Below are 20,356 nucleotides of genomic sequence, written 5' to 3'. Positions count from 1 at the left end.
ACGAATTGACAGAAGTAGGCTTCAGAAGGTGGTTAATAATGAACTCCTCTGAGCTAAAGGAGCATGTTCTAACCCAATGTGAGGAAGCTAAGAACCTTGAAAAAAGGTTAGAGGAATTGCTAACTAGAATAACCAGTTTAGAGAAGAACGTAAATGACCTGATGGAACTGAAAACCACAGCACGAGATCTTTGTGAAGCATACAGAAGTATTAATAGCTGAATCGATCAAGTGGAAGAAAGGATATCAGAAATTGAAGATCAACTTAATGAAATAAAGCATGAAGACAAGATTAGAGAAAAAATAATGAAAAGGAATGAACAAAGCCTCCAAGAAATATGGGACTATGTGAAAAGACCAAACCTATGTTTGGTGTGCCTGAAAGTCACGGGGAGAATGAAACCAAGTTGGAAAACACTCTTCAGGATATTATCCAGGAGAACTTCCCCCTACCTAGCAAGACAGGGCAACATTCAAATTCAGGAAATAGAGAAAACCACAAAGATACTCCTCAAGAAGAGCAACCCCAAGACACATAATCATCAGATTCACCAGGGTTGAAATGAAGGAAAAAAAGTTATGGGCAGCTGGAGAAAAAGATTGGGTTATCCACAAAGATAAGCCCATCAGACTAATTTTCTTATATTTTGATGGTTGCCATTCTGACTAAAGGGAAGAGATATCTCATTGTAGTTTTAATTTGTATTTCCCTGATAATTAGGGATGTTGAGAATTTTTTATATATCTGTTGACCTCTTGTATGTCTTCTTCTGAGAAATGTCTGTTATTTTGCCCATTTTAAAATCGGCTTATTTTTTGTTGTTGTTGAGCTCTTTGAGTTGCTTATACATTTTTTACATTAGCTCCTTATCAGATGTATAGTTAGCAAAAATATTCACTCATTCTATAGATCGTCTCTTTGCACTGTTGATTGTTTCCTTTGCTGTGCAGAGGCTTTTTACTGTGATATAATCTCGTTTGTCTATATTGACTTTGTTGCCCATTCATTTGAGGTTTTATTTGAAAAACTCTTGCCTAGGGTTTTTATAACTTATTTATGACCTACATGACGTTAGCTTACTAATGTCATTAAGTTTTCCACTCATGTTTTCTCTCAGTATTTCTATAGTTTTGAGTCTTGCTGTTATGTCTTGAATCTGTTTTATGACTTTGTTATTGCTTCTTTGTATTGTGAGTGATAAGGGTCTAATTTCTTTCTTCTGCATGTAGATATCCAATGTGATTTATATGCAAAGGAAGCAAAGTCAGTATGTCAAAGCAATATTACACTCCTGTGTTTATTCATAATAACAAAGAGATGGATCAGCCTAAATGTCTACAAACAGGTGAATGGATAAAGAAAATGTGTTATATATACACAATTGAATACTACTGAGTCATAAAATGGAATGAAATCTTGTCATTTACAACACCATGAATGAAGCTGGAGGACATTATGGAAAGTGAAATAAGCTAGACACAGAAAGAAAAATATATCATGATCTCATTCATATGTGGTAATTCTAAAACATCATTCTCATGGAAGTAGAGAGTAGAATGGTGGCTACTAGATGATGGAAAGGGTAAAGGAAATTGGGGATGTTGAGACATTGGTCAGTGGGTACATAGCTTTGGTTAGATAGGAGGAATAATTTCCAGTGGTCTGTTGTGTAGTAGGATGACTAGAATTAAATGTAAATGTATTATATATTTTAAAATAGATAGACAAGAAGTTTTTGAATGTTCTCATCACAAAGAAACATACATATTTAAGATGATGGATATACTTACTCTAGGTTGATCATTACACAATTTATACATATATTTAAACATCACATTTTACTCCATAAGTATTTACAATTATTGTGTATCAAACATGAATTAATAAAAATGAGGCAGGTTACAATGCAGAAAAAAGGAAGTTAGAGTAGTGAAGCTACAAGTGGATTTTCTATGATGCCATGCCAAGAATGTTTCTGTGGCACTACTTTAAGAACAAAGGATCCCAAGTTTGTAACTTTGCTGGCACTTAAGATGGAGCGCCTGGTTGCAGAATGTGTTGGGTATCAGCATCCATATGGTCCTGACCATCTATATGGGAATTCATAACATATCTTGTCACCACTTAATATAAAAAGACCATTGTTGTTAAAGGATGATGTCAGAGTGGAACTTGTACCCCACCTGGTTAAGGTTTACTGTATCTTCTCATCTGTCATGTTGGCATCTGCTCATCTCTATTTTTCATGTATTCAGGTCAGTTTGTAGGAGCAAAACACTTTACCACTTTACAAAATAACTAATATATGAGGCCTTCAGTTTGGCTTTGGCAGCAGTAAGGCTTAGTATTGTCTGCCAACCAATGAGCCCAGATTTTTGATATATATATAACATTTGGCGTTTGGCAGCTCAGTTACACCAGTTTTCCCAGGGCTGGTTTTTCTGCCAGCTGTAACATCTGGTGATTTGTCAAGTGCGTGTATCATAAGAGTAAGTACCAGGAACATATAAAACCTTCATGAGAGGTTTGAGGATAACACCTGTGGATCAAACCACAGGGATTATTTGCAACATTGCCTTTGTATGGCATCTAGAAAGAGTTCAGCATTATGTATGTTTTCCATGTAAAGTGAAAACTTCTCTTCTAATAACTTTACCTGCACAAAGGACAGTGCTTAAGCTTCCATAGAGGTTTATCTGCACCTAACTAACTCACCACATGAAAAAGTAGAGTACAATGTTTCATTGGTTGTGGATGCCATATCCTGCTAAACATCCATTTTATGGAGTTGCTACTGATATTGGCAGGAATTAAAATTTCTTCAGGTTCTTTTTTATTATCTAGATGTTAACCAGTAATCAAACTGTTAACATGGCCAGGGTTTGGAAAACTGGTGCAAAAGGTCCCATATCAGCACTTGACCTATTGAGAAATTGCAGAAGATTAATAATAAGAGCTAGACACTGAAAGAAAGTCCCTGTTTGAGGATCAGAGAGAGAATAAGATAAATTGAGACAAGAAATATTTAGTGAGCCACAGACTAAATGACCAAGAAATGGGAAAAAATAAATGGGTGAGAGAATATTGTTAACCGGGAGAGTTTTGCTGTATTGTTATTCCTGTTTTGAAAGTAGGAAGGCTAAGAAAGGGGGAGAAGTGAAAAATATACAAAGTTTCTTGATCTTTGATCTTGGGAAAATCTGCTTACTTTCTGTTGCTGCCTGGGCCAACTCTCTTAAACACTATGCTGTTCTATAATGAAGAATGTGGGAAAACTTGCATGCCTTTCACCTAACCAACATTCCCAGCTGTACCATGAATAAAGAGGGAGGGTTTAGAACCTTAGAACATCGCTGTTGATGCTTATTTCTCTAAAGTCCTTGTGAATCATAGGCAATCCCCAACATGTCTCCCACTTTATTTTTTATATACATTCTCAGTGAAACTTATTTGATGTCACACTTCCTCTTTTTCTTTCCCTGTTTTCTGGAGACTTAGGGACCTTCCCCTCCATCCATAACATTCAGTGCTGTCAGAACTCTGTAAGACATATCTGGGTTTCTCTTGGGCAAACACAAATGACCCAGTGGCCATCGTCCTTCCCCTGTAGACCACAACCTCAAAGAGTGGGGCTACAGCTGGTCCTGTTGAGCTCGGAGCCTCTCTGAGGGTTCTGCAGGGGCAAGGACAGGAATACATGTACATAGATATATAACATGGACCATTTGAGCAGACATTTACAAAACTATGTTGAAGGAATCATAGATTCCAGCCAATGTCTATAACCTTTGGGTAAGGGAAAATCAGACAATATGCTGAAATTCATTATTGCATATTAATGAAGTTGTTGGTCTCAGCATTCAGAGTGAGAGTGTTAGTGTTCTGTCTATACAAATTAATGCCTTTTTAAACCTTTCACAATTAGGACAAACTAATCTACAATAGAAATATTCATAGCTCATTTTAAGCATGAGACTCTGAGCAATTTTATCTTGTTGGTTTTCAGAAGAGTCTCTGTTCTTCCACTTTTGAACCAGAGGTTTCTCAAGGATCAGATGGTTGTAGATGTGCAGTTTTATTTCCGAGTTCTCAGTTCTGTTCCATTAGTCTATGTGCCTGTTTTTGTACCGGTACTATGCTGTTTTGGTTACTGTAGACTCGTTGTATAGTTTGAAGCCTGGTAGTGTGATGCCTTTGGCTTTGTTTTCTTTGCTTTGGATTGCCCTGGCTATATTGGTTCCATATGAATTTTAAAATAGTTTCTTCTAATTCTATGAAGAATGTCAATGGTAGTTTAATGGGAATAGAATTGAATCTATAAATTACTTTGTGCAGTATGGCCATTTTATGATATTGATTCTTCCTATCTATGAGCATGAAATGTTTGCCCATATGTTTGTATCCTCTCTGATTTCCTTGAGCAGGGGTTTGTAGTTATCCTTGAAAATGTCCTTTACCTCCATTGTTAGCTATATTCATAGGTATTTTATTCTCTCTGTGGCAATTGTGAATGGTTCATTCATGATTTAGCTCTCTGCTTGTCTGTTGTTGGTGTATAGGAATGCTTGTGATTTCTGCACATTGATTTTGTGTCCTGAGACTGCTGAAGTTGCTTATCAGCTTGAGAAGCTTTTGGGCTGAGTTGATGGAATTTTCTAGATATACAATCACATCATCTGCAAACAAAGACAATTTGACTTCCTCTCTTCTTATTTGGATACCTTTATTTCTTTCTATTGCCTGATTGCCTTGGCCAGAACATCCAATACTATCTTGAATAAGAGTGGTGAGAGAGGGCCTCCCTGTCTTGTGCCAGTTTTCAAGGGGAATGCTTCCAGCTTTTGCCCATTTAGTATGATATTGGCTGTGGGTTTGTCATAACTGGCTCTTATTATTTTAAGATATGTTCCTTCAATACCTAGTTCATTGAGAGTTTTTAACATGAAGGAATGTTGAATTTTTTTGCATTGATGTTCATCAGGAATATTAGCCTAATGTTTTCTTTTTTTTTGTTTTGCCTCTTCCAGGTTTGGTATCAGGATGATGCTGGCCTCATATACTGAGTCAATTTTTTGGAATAGTATTAGAAGGAATTGTACCAGTTCTCCTTTGTACCTCTGGTAGTCTTCAGTTGTTAAACTATCTGGTCCTGGGCTTTTTTTGTTTTTATTTTATTTATTTATTTTACTTTATTACAGCCTCAATTTCAGAACTTGTTATTAGTCTATTTGGGGATTCAGCTTCTTCCTGGTTCAGTCTTGGAAAGGTGTATGCATCCAGGAATTTATCCATTTCTTCTAGATTTTGCACTTTATTTGCACAGAGGTGTTTATGGTGTTCTCTGATAGTGGTTTCTATTTCTGTGGGTCAGTGGCGGTATACCCCTTATCATTCTAATTGTGTTTACTTGAATTTTCTCTCTTTTCTTCTTTATTTGTCTAGCCAGTGGTCTATCTGTTTTGCTGATTTTTCCAAAAAAACAGCTCCTGGATTCATTGATTTTTTGAAGGGTTTTTCATGTCTCTGTCTACTTCACTTCCTCTCTGAGCTTAGTTATTTCTTGTCTTCTGCTAGCTCTGGGGTGTGTTTGCTCTTGGTTCTCTTATTCTTTTAGTTGTTATGTTAGGGTGTCAATTTGAGGTCTTTCTAGCTTTCCAATGTGGGCATTTTGTACTATAAATTTCCTTGTTAACACTGCTTTAGCTGCTTCCCGGAGATTCTGGTATATTGTCTCTTTGTTCTCATTCATTTTAAAGAACTTTTTGATTTCTGCCTTAATTTCGTTATTTACCCAGAAGTCGTGCAGGAGCAGGTTGTTTGATTTCCATGTAGTTGTGTGGTTTTGAGGAGGTTTCTTAATCTTGAGTTCTAATTGTATTGCGCTGTGGTCTGAGAGACTGCCCTCAGTTATGTTGCATTTGCTGAAGTATGTTTTACTTCCAATTATGTGATCAACTTTAGAGTAAGTGTCATGTGGCACAGAGAAAAATGTATATTATGCTCTTTTGGGGTGGAGAGTTCTATAGACATCTATCAGGTCCGCTTAGTCTAGAGCTGAGTTCAAGTCCTAGATATTTTTGTAATTTTCTGTCTCAATGATCTGTCTAATACTGACAGCAGGGCATTAAAGTCTCCCATTATTATTGTGTGGAAGTCTAAGTCTTTTTGTAGGTCTCTAAGAATTTGCTTTATGGGTCTGGATGCTCCTGTATTTGGTGCATATATGTTTAGGACAGTTAGCTCTTCTTGTTGAATTGAACACTTTACCATGATGTAATGCACTTCTTTGTCTTTTTTGACCTTTGTCGGTTTGAAGTCTGTTTTTTCAGAAACTGGATTGTAAACCCTGCTTTTTTTTCTCCTTTCCATTTGCTTGGTAAATTTTCCTACATCCCTTTATTCTGAGCCTATATTTTTCTTTGCAGGTGAGATGTGTCTGTCTCTTCAATACAGCACACTGATGGGTCTTGTCTTTTTATCCAGTTTGCCATTCTGTTTTTTGATTGTGGCATTTAGCCATTTACATTTAAGGTTATTATTGTTATGTGTGAATTTCACCTTGTCATCCTGATGCTGGCTGGTTATTTTGCAGACTTGTTAATATAGTTGCTGCCTAGTGTCATTGGTCTGTGTACTTCATTGTTTTCGTAGTGGCTCATAATGGCTTTTTCATTCCATGTTTAGTGTTTCCTTCAGAAACTCTTGCAAAGCAGGCCTGGTGTTAATGAAATCCCTCAGCATTTGCTTGCCTGAAAAGAATTTTATTTCCCCTTCACTTATGAAGCATATTTTAGCCAGATATGAAATTTTAGGTTGGAAATTCTTGTCTTTAAGAATGTTGAATATTGGCCCCAATCTATTCTGGATCGTAAGGTTTCTGCTGAGAAGTCTACTGTTAGTCTGATGGGCTTCCCTTTGGAGGTGGCCTGGCCTTTCTCTCTGGTTGCCCTTAACATTTTTTCCTTCATTTTGTCCTTAGAAAATTAGATGATTATATGTCTTGGGGCTTGTCTTCTCATGGAGTAGCTTCTTGGGGTTCTCTGGATTTCCTGAATTTGAATGTTGCCCTGTCTTGCTAAGTTGGGGAAGTTCTCCTGGATGATATTCTGAATTGTGTTTTCCAGCTTGATTTTATTCTTCTTATCTCTTTCAGGTACTCCAATCAGTTGTAAATTCAGTCTCTTTATATAGTTCCATAGTTCTTGGAGGCTTTGTTCATTCCTTTCCATTCTTTATTCTCTAATCTTGTCTGCCTGCCTTGTTTCAGCAAGATAGTCTTCAGGCTCTGATATACTTTCTTCCATTTGATCGATTCAGCTATCGATACAGCTATCGATACTTGTGTTTGCGTGACGAAGTTCTCATGCTGTGTTTTCAGCTTCATTAGGTCATTGACATTCCTCTGTAAATTGAATATTCTAGTTAACATCTCCTGTAACCTTATTATGGTTTCTAATTTCTTTGCATTGGGTTAGAACATAATCCTTTAGCTCAGCGAAGTTTGTTATCACTCACTTTCTGAAGCCTACTTCTGTCAGTTCATCCATCTCAGCTTCAGCCCAGTTCTGTGCCCTTGTTGGAGAGGTGTTGCAATCATTTGGAGGAGAAGAGGCACTCTGGATTTTGGAATTTTTAGTGTCTTTGCATTGATTTTTCTTCATCTTAGTGGATTTATCTATCTTTGATATTTGAGGCTGTTGACCTTTGGATGGGGTTTTTGTGGGATCCTTTTTGTTGATGATGTTGTTGTTGCTTTCTGTTTGTTTTTCTAACAGTCAGAGCCCTCTTCTGCGGGTCTGCTGCGGTTTGCTGGGTGTCTACTTCAGACCCTGTTCACCTGGGTTTCACCAGTGGAGGCTACAGAACAACAAAGATTAATGCCTGCTCCCTCCTCCAGAAGCTTTGTACCAGAAGGGCACTGATCTGATGCTAGCCAGAACTCTCCTGTATGAGGTGTCTGGCTACCCCTGTTGGGAGGTCTACCCAGTCAGGAGGCACGGGATCAGGGAGCTCTGTGCTGGGGGCATCCCCCTCTTCCAGATCTCCCAGACTCTTCAGAGAGAGCAGGCAGAAAAGATTAAGTCCACTGAACATGAGACCGAGGCCACCCCTCCCCGAAGGTGCTCTGTCAAAGGGAGGGGAGAGTTCTGTCTGTAAACCCCTAGCTAGAGTTGCTGGAATTCCTGCATGGAGGCCCTACCCAGTGAGGAGGGATGAATCCATGTCCCACCAGAAGAAGCAGTCTGGCCATGATTGGCTACAGCTGCTGTGCTGTGCTGTGGGGAATACTGCCTAGTTCAAACCACCCAGCCTTCCTGGCACTGGTAGGGGAAAACCACAGACTAGAGCCACAGTCATAGTGCCCCTCCCCTTCCCATAACTCAGCCATCTTAGGCAGACCCCAGGCTGTCGTGCTGGCCAGCAGGGATTCCAAGCCATTGGGTCTTATCTTGCAGGGTTTCATGGGAGAGGGACCCAGTGAGTGAGGCCACTTGTTCATTCCTTTCAATTCTTTATTCTCTAATCTTGTCTGCCTGCCTTGTTTCAGCAAGATAGTCTTCAAGCTCTGATATACTTTCTTCCATTTGATCGATTCAGCTTTCCATGGGAATGGATGGCTCTCTGGCCACCCTGGAGTTCCAGGAGCCAACAGAGTATATAAAAACTCCTGCAACTCAGTGCCTGCCCCAATGGCTGCAGAATGGTGCAGCTGCCATGGGTCTGCCCAGTTTTGTGCTTGGGACCCAAGGCCCTGGTGGTGTAGGTACAAAAGGGAATTTTCTGATCCACAGATTGCAAAAATTCATCGGAAAAGTGTAGAATCCCAGGCAGGTAGCACTGTCCCTCACTGCCTCCCTTGGCTGGGAGAGGAGGTCCCTGGTGAACCAGCTCCCCGGTGAATCATCGCCTCACCCTGCTTTTCCTTGCTTTTCATGGGTCATGTCAACTGCCTAGTCAGTCGCAATGAGAAAATCTGGGTACCTCAGTTGGATATGCAGAAATCACTCGCCTTTTGCATTTGTCTCAGTGGAAGCTGCAGACCAGAGCTGTTTCTGCTTGGCCATCTTGGCCCAGCATCTTCTCGCCTTCTAGCACTACAAGATGCTCCAGGTTAATTGTGTTGGTTATCTGCCCAAACCTCATAGTCACAATTTCTTCAAGGAATCCTAATTCTTTTAATTAATTAATAGTATAGGGAACAAAGTTCTGGGCAATAGGTACACTCGTTGCTATTGGGAATCTGTTGTTTCTAGGCTTTGTCACCTGACAGAGCAAAGGAATATGTGTGTGTACTAACTCACACATATACACATGGATACATGTTACTGCATTTGCCCATATATGTCTATATAGACTTAAATTGAATCCCTACTAATGTCTCAGCACCACATTATCTAATCCAGAAAAACATGAATCAGTTTCCCCATTTCAACTATTTGTATGTAAGCACACACTCTAATAATGAGAAAGTTGGCTTCATTTATTTAGTTATACGATACCAAAATACATGCATAGTGGTTTCACAATAGTTAATCCATACCTCCATGGAAAACAACTTTACCAACTAAAGTACAGTGGTTATGGACAACTCCTTTGACAATTAGTATATTCACTTATTTTCTAAGTCATGTACATCACTCTTCCTTTTCTCCACTCTTCTCAGTGAGGATATTCCATCCATTTATTTTACAGTTATAGAATTTTTTGTATTCCTCTCTAGGATCCTCATCTTCTGGATGGATAGATAGATAGATAGATAGATAGATAGATAGATAGATAGATATTTAGTTTCCATGCATTTGTGTTTACTCTTTGTAATGTGAAGTTCAGTAGGATTTGAGAAATAGTATCAACATATCATTACAGTATCATAGAGAATAATTTCATTGCCCAAAATAAATGTTTTCTATTTCATCTATTCCAACCTTGCTCTCTCCCAAGCCCCTACTTACCATTCATTTTTTATTTTCTGTAATTTCACCTTTTCCAGAGTGTCATATAAATGAAATTATACAATATGCCTTCTTTCATGTAAGAATGTGCCTTTAATATTTGTGAAGTATAGCTCTTGGTGGCTGAGATTTGCATTTATATTTCACTAACGGCTAAAGGTAGTGAGTATCTTTTCATGTGCTTATTAGGCATAACTATAGCTTTTTTGGAGAAATGTCTGTTCACACAATTTACCCACTTTTAATTAGAACATTTCCCTTTATATTTTCGAGTTGCAAGAATATTTTACATATTCTGGGCAATAGGCCCCTATCAACTATATGATTTGCAAACATTGTCTCCCATTCTTTCATTTATGTTGATGCTGTTCTTTGAGCTACAAAATATTAAAATATTAATGAAGTTCACTTATCATTTATATTTTTCTTCTTTCATTTACATTCTGGTGTAATATCATAGAAACCATTCTTTTACCGAAGGCCATGAAGATTTATTCCTATAATACTCTTCCATGCGATTTGTAAATTTAGCTGTTACATTTAAGTCTATGCTCAATTTGTATAGTGTGGGAGGAGTCCAACTTGGGTGTGAATATCCACTCATCCCAGCAACATTTATTGGAAAAAAATATTTTCCATTTAGAGTTGACTTGGCAACCTTGTAAAATCAATTGACCATATATGCCAGGGTTAATTTTTAGACACTAAACTCTATTTCACTGACCTATATATTTATCCTTATACCAGTACCACAATGTCTTGATTACTATCAGGTTGTAGGAAGTTTTGAAATTATTAAATATGAGTTGAGTAATCCAACTTTTTCTTTAAAGACTGTTTTGTAGCACTTGCACCTCCATATGAATTTTAGAATTGCGTTGCCAATTGCTTGAAATCATGAAAAGAAAAATCTAGGATTTTCACAGGAAATATACTGAATCTGTAGCTTTCTTTGAAAAGTAGTGTCACCTTAACAATATTAAGCCTTCTGGTCAATAACCTTGGAAATTTTTTTATATTTATTTAGAACTTTTTTTATTACTTTTTATTGACACATAATATTTACACATATATTTGGTACATGTCATAAATTTTACTGCATAAGATGTGTAATGATTAAGTCAGGGTATTTAGGGTATCCCTCAACTCAAGTATTTATCATTCCTATGTCCTGGGAACATTTCAAGTCCTCTGTTCTAGCTATTTTGAAATATACAATATATTGTAGTTAATTATAGTCACCCTAGTCTGCTAGCAAGCATTAGAACTTCAAGAAGACAAATATCACATGTTCTCACCCATATTTGGCAGCTAAAATAGTTGATCTCATGGAAGTAGAGAATAAAATAATAGATACAAGAGGCTGGGAAGTGTGTGCATATGGGATAAAGATGTTGGTTAATATGCACAAAGTTATTTAATTTCTTTCAATATGCTTTGTACTTTCCAGTGTACATGTCTTGCTCATATTTTGTTAAATATATTCCTAAATTTATTCTTCTTTGATGCTACTCTAAATGAAATTCTATTCTGAGTTTCATTACTAAACTGTTAATTTCTAGTATATAGAAATGCCATTTACTGGTACCAAAAGAGATATATAAACCAATGGAACAAAACAGAGGCCTCAGAAAGAATGCCACACATCTACAACCATCTGATCTTTGACAAGCCTGACAAAAACAAGCAATGCGAAAAGGATTCCCTATTTAATAAATTGTGTTGGGGAAACTGGCTAGCACGGCTAGAAAACTGCAGAAAACTGAAACTGTACCCCTTCCTTACACCTTATACAAAACTTAACTCAAGATGGAATAAAGACTTAATCGTAAGACCTAAAACCATAAAACCCTAGAAGAAAACCTAGGTAATATCATTCAGGACATAGGAATGGGCAAAGACTTCATGACTAAAACCCCAAAAGCAACAGCAACAAAAGCCAGAATTGACAAATGGTATCTGATTAAACTAAAGAGCTTCTGCACAGTGAAAGAAAGTATCATCAGAGTGAACAGGCAACATACAGAATGGGAGAAAATTTTTGCAATCTATCCATCTGACAAATGGCTAATATCCAAAATCCACAAGGAACTTAAACAAATTTACAAGAAAAAAAAAATCCCATCAAAAAGTGGGCGAAGGATATGAACAAACACTTCTCAAAAGAAGACATATGTGGCCAATAAACATGAAAAAAAGCTCATAATCACTGGTCACTAGAGAAATGCAAATCAAAACCACAGTGAGATACCATCTCACTCCAGTTAGAATGGCAATCACTAAAAAGTCAGGAAACAACTGATGCTGGAGAGGATGCAGAGAAACAGAAACGATTTTACACTGTTGTTGGGAGTGTAAATTAGTTTAACCATTGTGGAAGATAATGTGGTGATTCCCCAAGGATCTAGAACCAGTAACACCATTTGACCCAGCAATCCCATTTCTGGGTATATACCCAAAGATTATAAATCATTCCACTGTAAAGACACACACACACGTATGTTTATTGCAGCACTGTTCACAATAGCAAAGACTTGGAACCAATCCAAATGCCCATCAGTGATAGACTGGATAAAGAAAATGTGGCACATATACACCATGAAATACTATACAGCCATATAAATGACTGTATGAGTTTGTGTCCTTTGCAGGGACATGGACGGAGCTGGAAACCATCATTCCCAACGAACTAACACAGAAACAGAAAACCAAATACCACATGTTCTCATTCATAAGTGAGAGTTGAACAATGAGAACACATGGACACAGGGAGGGGAACATCACACATTGTGGCCTGTCAGGGGGTTGGGGGATAGAGAAGGGATAGCATTAGGAGAAATACCTAACGTAGATGACAGGATGATGGGTGCAGCCAACCACCATGGCACGTGTATACATATGTAACAAACCTGCATGTTTTAAACATGTATCCCAGAAAATAAAGTATAATGAAAAAAAGTACCATTGATTTATTTATTGACCTTGTATACTGCAACATTACTGAACTTGTTTTCTGGTTCTAGTCTTATTTGAGTAGTTTCCTTAGGATTTTCTCCTACACAAGATCATAACATTTGCAAAAAAAAAAAAAAAAAAAAAAGATTGTCTGAATTTCTTTCCGATCTGGATAATTTCTATTTCTTTTTCTAGACTAATTTCCCTGAATATATCCTCCGGTACAATGTTGAATAGGAGTGACAAGAGTGGAAATCTTCATCTTTGTTCTAATCTTGTGGAAAATATTGAGCCTTTCATGGTAGCATATGTTGTTATGAGAGTTTTTTGTGGATGTCCATTTGAATTAAGAAATTTTATGTCTCTCTCAAATTTGTTGAGGTTTTTTTTCCATGAATGGATTTAAATTGTCAAATGTTACCTCCACATCCTTTCAGTTGATCACCTGGTTTTTGTTCTTTAGGCTATAATATAGCACATTACCTTAATTGTTTTTATGCTTGGAACCAAACTGTGTTCTTGGGATAAATGCACTTGGTTATAGTGAATAATCCTGTTTTTATGTTGCTGTGTTTGGTTTTCTAGTATTTTGTTTAGGCTAATGCCACAATATTCATAAGGATATTTGCCTGTGATTTTCTATTCTTGTAACATATGTGTCTAGTGGTAGTAAACTGGCCTCATAGAATGCACTGGAAACTGTTCTGTTCGCCTCTTTGTTTGTTACAAGAACAAGCTTAGCACAACTGATATTAATGTGGGAGACAGCATGGCCAAGATGATTTCAAAGTTGATTCAGAAGACATTAATCTGAATGGGAAAAAACTAGGAATACTTTTGTCAATGTACTTTGCTTATATTTTCCATCTCCTGTAATTGTAGAACTCACAAAAGGCAAATATCCACTTATTGATTTCAGTTCCTTTGGACACATACCTAGAAGTGTGACTGCTAGGTCCTATAGTAGTTCCATTTTTAGTTTTTGAAGGAACCTCCATTCTGTTTTTCATAATAGCTGCACTAATTTGCATGCTGTTATAATAATTTGCTTTCTTATAACAGTATAAGTTGCCTTTTACACATTTATGAAGTTGAAATAATTTTTTCAATAATAATAAGACAAAATTCTAAGTGATAAATATTTGTGTTATACTTTGTCAATGGTTTTATTCTTTCATTGTGACATATAAAGTAATGGTGCATCTTACAACTAACGCAAATGATATATCTTGCAATTTACTTGGACAACACTGTCAGTATTAACAAATATTGGCTTAATGGTTAGTATATAACTGCTATTAGTCTATATGCTTTATGTATTATTAGTTCATTGAAGCTTCACAAAGTCTCAAGTGGTAGGCACTATTACCACTCCTGTACTCCTATAGTCCAGTTCCAATCTGAGGTAAAGTTCTATAAGAAAGAAATAGAAGCTTGAGATTAACTCAGTCTATCTCCAGAGTCAGTGCTCACATCAACTATGTTAGAATATCTTTTCTTCTGTATGGTAATTGCTCTCTAGGTCTAGTTCCAGAAATCTTACTCTACATCATGGTCATGAAGTTATTTTTCTAAGTTAAATGCTAAAATCTGTAACAAATTACTTTTACATTTAGGTCAGTGATCCACCTGGAATTGAATTTCTGTGAAATGTGAGATCAAAAGTCAGATTTTAATTTCACTCTATGGATATTTAATTTCCTAGAACATTTGTTGAAAATGTTATTTTCCCCCATTGGTCTTATGTATAATTCACTTGTTTGTTTATGCACATGCCTCTATTCAGTTCTCTTTTCTCTTTTTCACTGACTTATTTCTCTTTGTGCAAATGCCACTGTCTTAATGAAAGACTTCACTTAACACAAGTATTTTCCCTCCAGAGCCCTGTCTCTTAATCATTGTGCTGTTCTGTAATGAAGACAGAGAAGAGTGAAAACTGCGTGCCTTGTAACTACACAAATATTCCGAGCTGTGCCTCCAATAAAGAGTAGGGTTTAGGATTTTAGAACATTGCTGTTGACACTTCTGTCTCTAATGCCCTTGTAAATTTTAGGCAATCCTTCCAACCCCACTCACCCTATTTTTTAGTACATTCTCAGTGAATTTTATCTGACGTCACCCTCACCCATCTTCATTTTCCTTTTCTGCTTTTCTGGAGCCCTAGGGAATTTCCTAAAAGCTCCCCAGTGACAGCCAGGGGTGGCAAGAACCAAGAAAGAGACCCCTGAATCCCTCCTGGACAAGTAGGGACAACACAATGGCCAAGATTTTCCTTCTCCAGACAACGCCCACCAAAGACAGGGCCACAGCCTATGCAGCTAAGCCCAGATCCTCTATGTAGGGTCTGCATGTCCAGCTGCTTCCTTCTCTCCCTTTGGGTTCAGTTGGTGAAGTCAGCCCTTTGATATAAAGCAAAAGTGTGTTCCAAAACCATTCTGCTTACTGACCAAGGACGCATTACTGCTTCACTCCTTGCCTTGTAATATTATATTGCTTCTTGTTTTTGTTTAATTTGAACATATTTTAACATTTATTAATTTTTTTGGCCACACAAACTTTATCTACAAACAATTTTTTTATTTTTGTATTGTATATTAATACCTTTTGTATTTAATAATGCTACCATACCAAAAGGCATATATTAGTGCCTTTTGTATTTAATAATGCTACTATAAAATGTATTTAATAATGCTACCATAACTTTCAAAATCGCTTTTTAATTATTTTCATCTTTTCAAGCATCAGTCTTTCCTAAATTGAATGGGAATATCACTTGTTTTAGGGAAGACGGATGGTACACATTCTCTGTATTAGCCATAAATATCCTCTGAAATACCTCTGGTTGTGAAGAAGAGGAGAAGACACTTGTCTAGCAGTCACAAGGGAAAAATGTATCTACAGCCTGATGCTTTAAAAGAGCTCTGAATGTTTTCATTGTATGGCCTAGCTTGTTCTAATTTTAAGAGATTCACAAAGGCAGTAATTTGTATAGACAGAACACTGAGATGTAGACACCACCTAAATGCAGGCACCAGCCACTTCTTCACTGTGCAAATATGAACTTCATCATACTGCTTGCAAGAAATGCAGACACCAGCCACTTCTTTACTGTGCAAATATGAACTTCATCATACTGCTTGCAAGAAAATGCAAGATGGCAGTGTCATATAAAGTCGCCTTTTTGCAGTCAAGAATAAGACAAAATTGTTGAAGGCTGAGTTCACTCAAATGGCTTCTTCTTGTGTCTGGATTTTTCCATAGTTCTTTGATCCATATGCCACATCAGTGATGATGGCACATAGCAACCCTATCTCATGGGAGCTGGCATGAACACTCTTTCCCCTTCCTAGCACTGGACATGGAGAATGGCTTGATGAAACTCAGCCACCTTGTTCTTCAGACTCTCAGTTCCAGCTTCTCAACTTGAGTGTCCTCCAAGGTCCTTGCCACACCACAGCCTGGAAACTCAACCATAACCCAAGGCTACAGCAGGACTCACATCACTATTTCTCATCTCTCAGGGATAACTGTCTTTTTTTTTTTTTTAATGGTCAGGCTTTTGCAAACCATGAATTCCTATACCTGTGAATTTTTTGTTTTCACATGGCATAAGGAATATCCAGTCGCTATTAGTTTTTTTGATGACATTTTGATTCATTTGTGCAATTAATCCATCATAAGCATACTCCCAACTGTATGTTTCTACTTGGCAATATTAAGATGAGTAAAAAAAAAGATGTGAGTCAAACCCATAGAGAGAGACAAGTTAACTGACCCATGTAACATTAAAAGGGAGGTGTAATAGGAACAACACAACAAAGTTTGCTGTCTGGGCATTAGAAGTAGAACACCGCACCCAAATGGCTCAAGCTAGTGGCCAGAGATATAAGAACTTAGAGGCACCTCTCTCACCTAGCAGGCTGAGTTCCCACCTTCCTGCTGCTTTCTTTAAACATGCCACTTAGCAAGATGTGCAAATTAAAATTATATTATAATAGGGAAGACAGAGAACCTAAGCTCAGCGTACGTTATGAATGCAGAGGAAAACTATTTAAGAACAACTTGAGTGGTAGGGGGTCAGTTTCTAAAGTGAGATGATGAACAAACTGTGTTGACCCGGAGGTTCCTTCTCAACTCAAGATGTCACATTCACTAGGAGGGGCAGGAAAAAAGCCCACGTTGGTCAGGACTGTCTCTCCCTATCTCAGGAGATTGCATTCTGGGTTCATTCTACAGTTATTCCTGAGAATTGCAAGTGAGAAAGGGGGAGAATCCATTTGATTTACCCCCTGATAACCAGAGAACTGCATTAAGAACTCAAAAAGTTCTATTGTCCCCCATTGTAGTAATCCTCCTCCCACTCATAGCCTTGGCAATTATTGATCATCTTGATCTCAATAGATTTGCCTTTTCTAGAATGTCATATAAATGAAATCATTCTGTATGTAATAATTTAGATATGGTTTTTCTCAATTAGAATAACACTTTTGAGATTTATCATATTGTTTCATGTATCTGTAGTTTTTCTTTTATGTTGACTTGTACTCTTTCACTATTCTTTCTTGAATGAAAATACCATAATTTGCTCATTATTTTTATGTATATAAAATGTTATCAATATGGATAACTTCCTGGATATTTGAAGAAACAGTCTAAATCGTTATTGTGGTTTCAAGTCACATCTTTTTAATGACTTTGGTATTGAGCATAGTTTGGACTTATTTGCCATTCATATCTATTGATTAATGGTTACCATTTTATTTTACAATGTTTATTAATTTATTATTCTTAAATTTATTCTTATATGTATAATTCTCTATATAGATTGATCACAGTTACACACCGAAAATAATATTTCATGCTGAGCCTCTGGCATCTCTTGCCATTTTCTTAAGTGACATTGAAACACAACAATTATAATAATTTTAAATTGAATACATTACCTTTTCTGCTTTATAATATTTATTTCCTGTATACAAATTATTTCTTAACCTAAGGTCGCAAAGGTTAACCTCTATGTTTGTGTGTGTGTGTGTGTGTGTGTGTGTGTGTGTGTTTGAGACAAGGTCTCACTCTGTCACCCAGACTGGAGTGTAGTGGCACTATCTTGGCTTACTGCAACGTCCACCTTCCAGGCTCAAGTGATCCTCCCACCTCAGCCTCCCAAGTAGCTGGGACTACAGCCACCACCATGCCCAGCTGATGTTTTTGTGTTTTCATAGAGCCAATATCTCACCATGTTGTCCAGGCTGCTCCCAGACTCCTGGGCTCAAGTTATCCACTCCACTGGGCCTCCCAAGTGATAGGATTACAGGCATGACCCATTGCACCTGGCTATGTTTTTCAGAAATTTTCTATCTTAAGGTTTTACATTTTAATCTATGATTAATTTTGAATTATTTTTAATATATACTACAAAATAAGGGTGCACATTTTGGTTCTGATTTTTGGTATATGAATATTCAATTGTTCAAGAACCATTTGTTGCAAACTGTCCTTTCTCCATTAAATTTCTTTGGAACATGAGTCAAAAATCTACCAACCATAAATGTGTAGGTCTATTTCTGGGTGCTAAGTTGTTCCATTTATCTAAATATATATCCTTACACCAAAACACACTATCTGTACTAATACTGCATTACATTAAATTTTGAAATAGGTAACGTGAGTACCCCAACATTGTTCCTCCTTTTCTTAATGTGTTTGGATATTCTACTTTTACTTTCTAATATAAATTTTAGAATCTATTTGTTGATTTCTAAAAAAAATTCATAATGGGATGTTGATTGAGGATGTAGTGAATGCATAGATTAAAATGTAAGAATCGCTCTCTTAATATTGACCTTCCAATTCATGAAATTAGTATATCGCTATATTTATTTAGATCTTTTAAAACTAATCTCATCAGTGTTTTCTAATTCCCAGAGTACAAATTTTGCCCAATTTATCTCTAAGAATATCATTTTATACTGCTGTAAATATATTTTAACTTCAATACTCAATTTTTCATTATCACTACAAGGGAAGACAGTTGATTTTCACCTATGCATTTTTGCAAACTAAGAAAATCTAGTGACAACCATGTGGTATATATATTGCTACATGTGAGGCATGGATAAATAAACAACAAACATTCATTTCTCCTATATTTGAGACATCAGTCAAGCTGATATTCGAACATATAGGCAATAAAAATCAGATTAGAGAGGCTGCATAGGTATGTGGAAATCCACAAAATGCATGTGCATACAACCCTAATGTAAATAGTCACTGAAGGTATCCTGCAGGAAGTAATTTAAGATTGAACACATGAATAAGTAGCTGAAAAACGATGCAAATTTAAGCTGGGAAAGACAAAAGAATGATTTGTATTCATGTAGAAACCACAACATGTATACAAGTCAAAATATTTGAGGCATCACAAGGAGAACAGCAATTAGAGTACACATGAAGGAAGTTACAAATCTATGTCACAGCTAGATTTTTAAGAAATTATGTGGGGTTGAGGCTTAGCCCCTGCATTGGCAAAGAAAAAGTTATAGGTGATGAAAATAGACAACCTAAAGTCCAGGAAAAGTGTCCACACAAAATTTTAGTATTTTCAAGGTAGAAGCTTCTCTTGACTGAGTTGGACCTCCCTGTGAAAAATACGAAATCAGAAAACGAACTCTCCACCTAGAAAACGACGTTTCAGTACCAAGCATAGGTTCCTTTCACGCCTAAACCTCTACTTACTTGCATTGCAGAAGTACCTGCTACACTATAGTTTTGGGCATGAGGGACCCCTGTGCTCACAGCGCCATCTAGCATCAACAGAAAGAGGGGGCTGATGACAATAGAAAGGGGGGCTGATGGCAGTCTTAATATCAGGAGGGGAAAAAAAAACACAAAACAAAACAGATGGCCGTCCAGCATCCAGGAACTGCTGTGTTCATTTGAGTAGGATTTTTCTTATATTCGTTTAAAAACTGAAACATAATTCATAATTGCTGCAGGGGCTAGGGGTGAAATTTAATTGGTAACTATTCCCAATAAAGACTCAGGGAATCCTGGCCAAGACCACTTTTCCTGTCATTTAACGCAAGGGTTGAAAGGTCGAAATGAATCCCATTACGCTAATTGATTTCATTTACAAACATGGATGTATAGGAGTGTGTTACTATGCACGGAATCATACTTCAGATGTGACTGTAAAACGAATTCACCTGACTTTGCAGTGTCCCATTAAACCCGGAACTGTGTGTTTCCATACACATTACTCTATTTGGCAGCACTACAGTTCATAAGATGAATGTAATTTCTTAGACTAAAGCCTTAACGGGTTATAATTCTTTCAAATGTTTTCTAATGTGATATAGATGTCGGGCGTATCCGCTCAAGTATACGTGGCGGGGCCGGGGTCCAGATCCCCCGTCGGAGCGAGCGGCGCCGCAGACCCCAGCTCCTCG

The sequence above is a fragment of the Macaca thibetana genome, chromosome 7 (genome assembly GCF_024542745.1).
Source record: "Macaca thibetana thibetana isolate TM-01 chromosome 7, ASM2454274v1, whole genome shotgun sequence".
Classification (NCBI taxonomy): Eukaryota; Metazoa; Chordata; class Mammalia; order Primates; family Cercopithecidae; genus Macaca; species Macaca thibetana.
The sequence above is the reverse complement of the archived record's forward strand: the minus strand, read 5'-3'. Positions refer to the sequence as shown.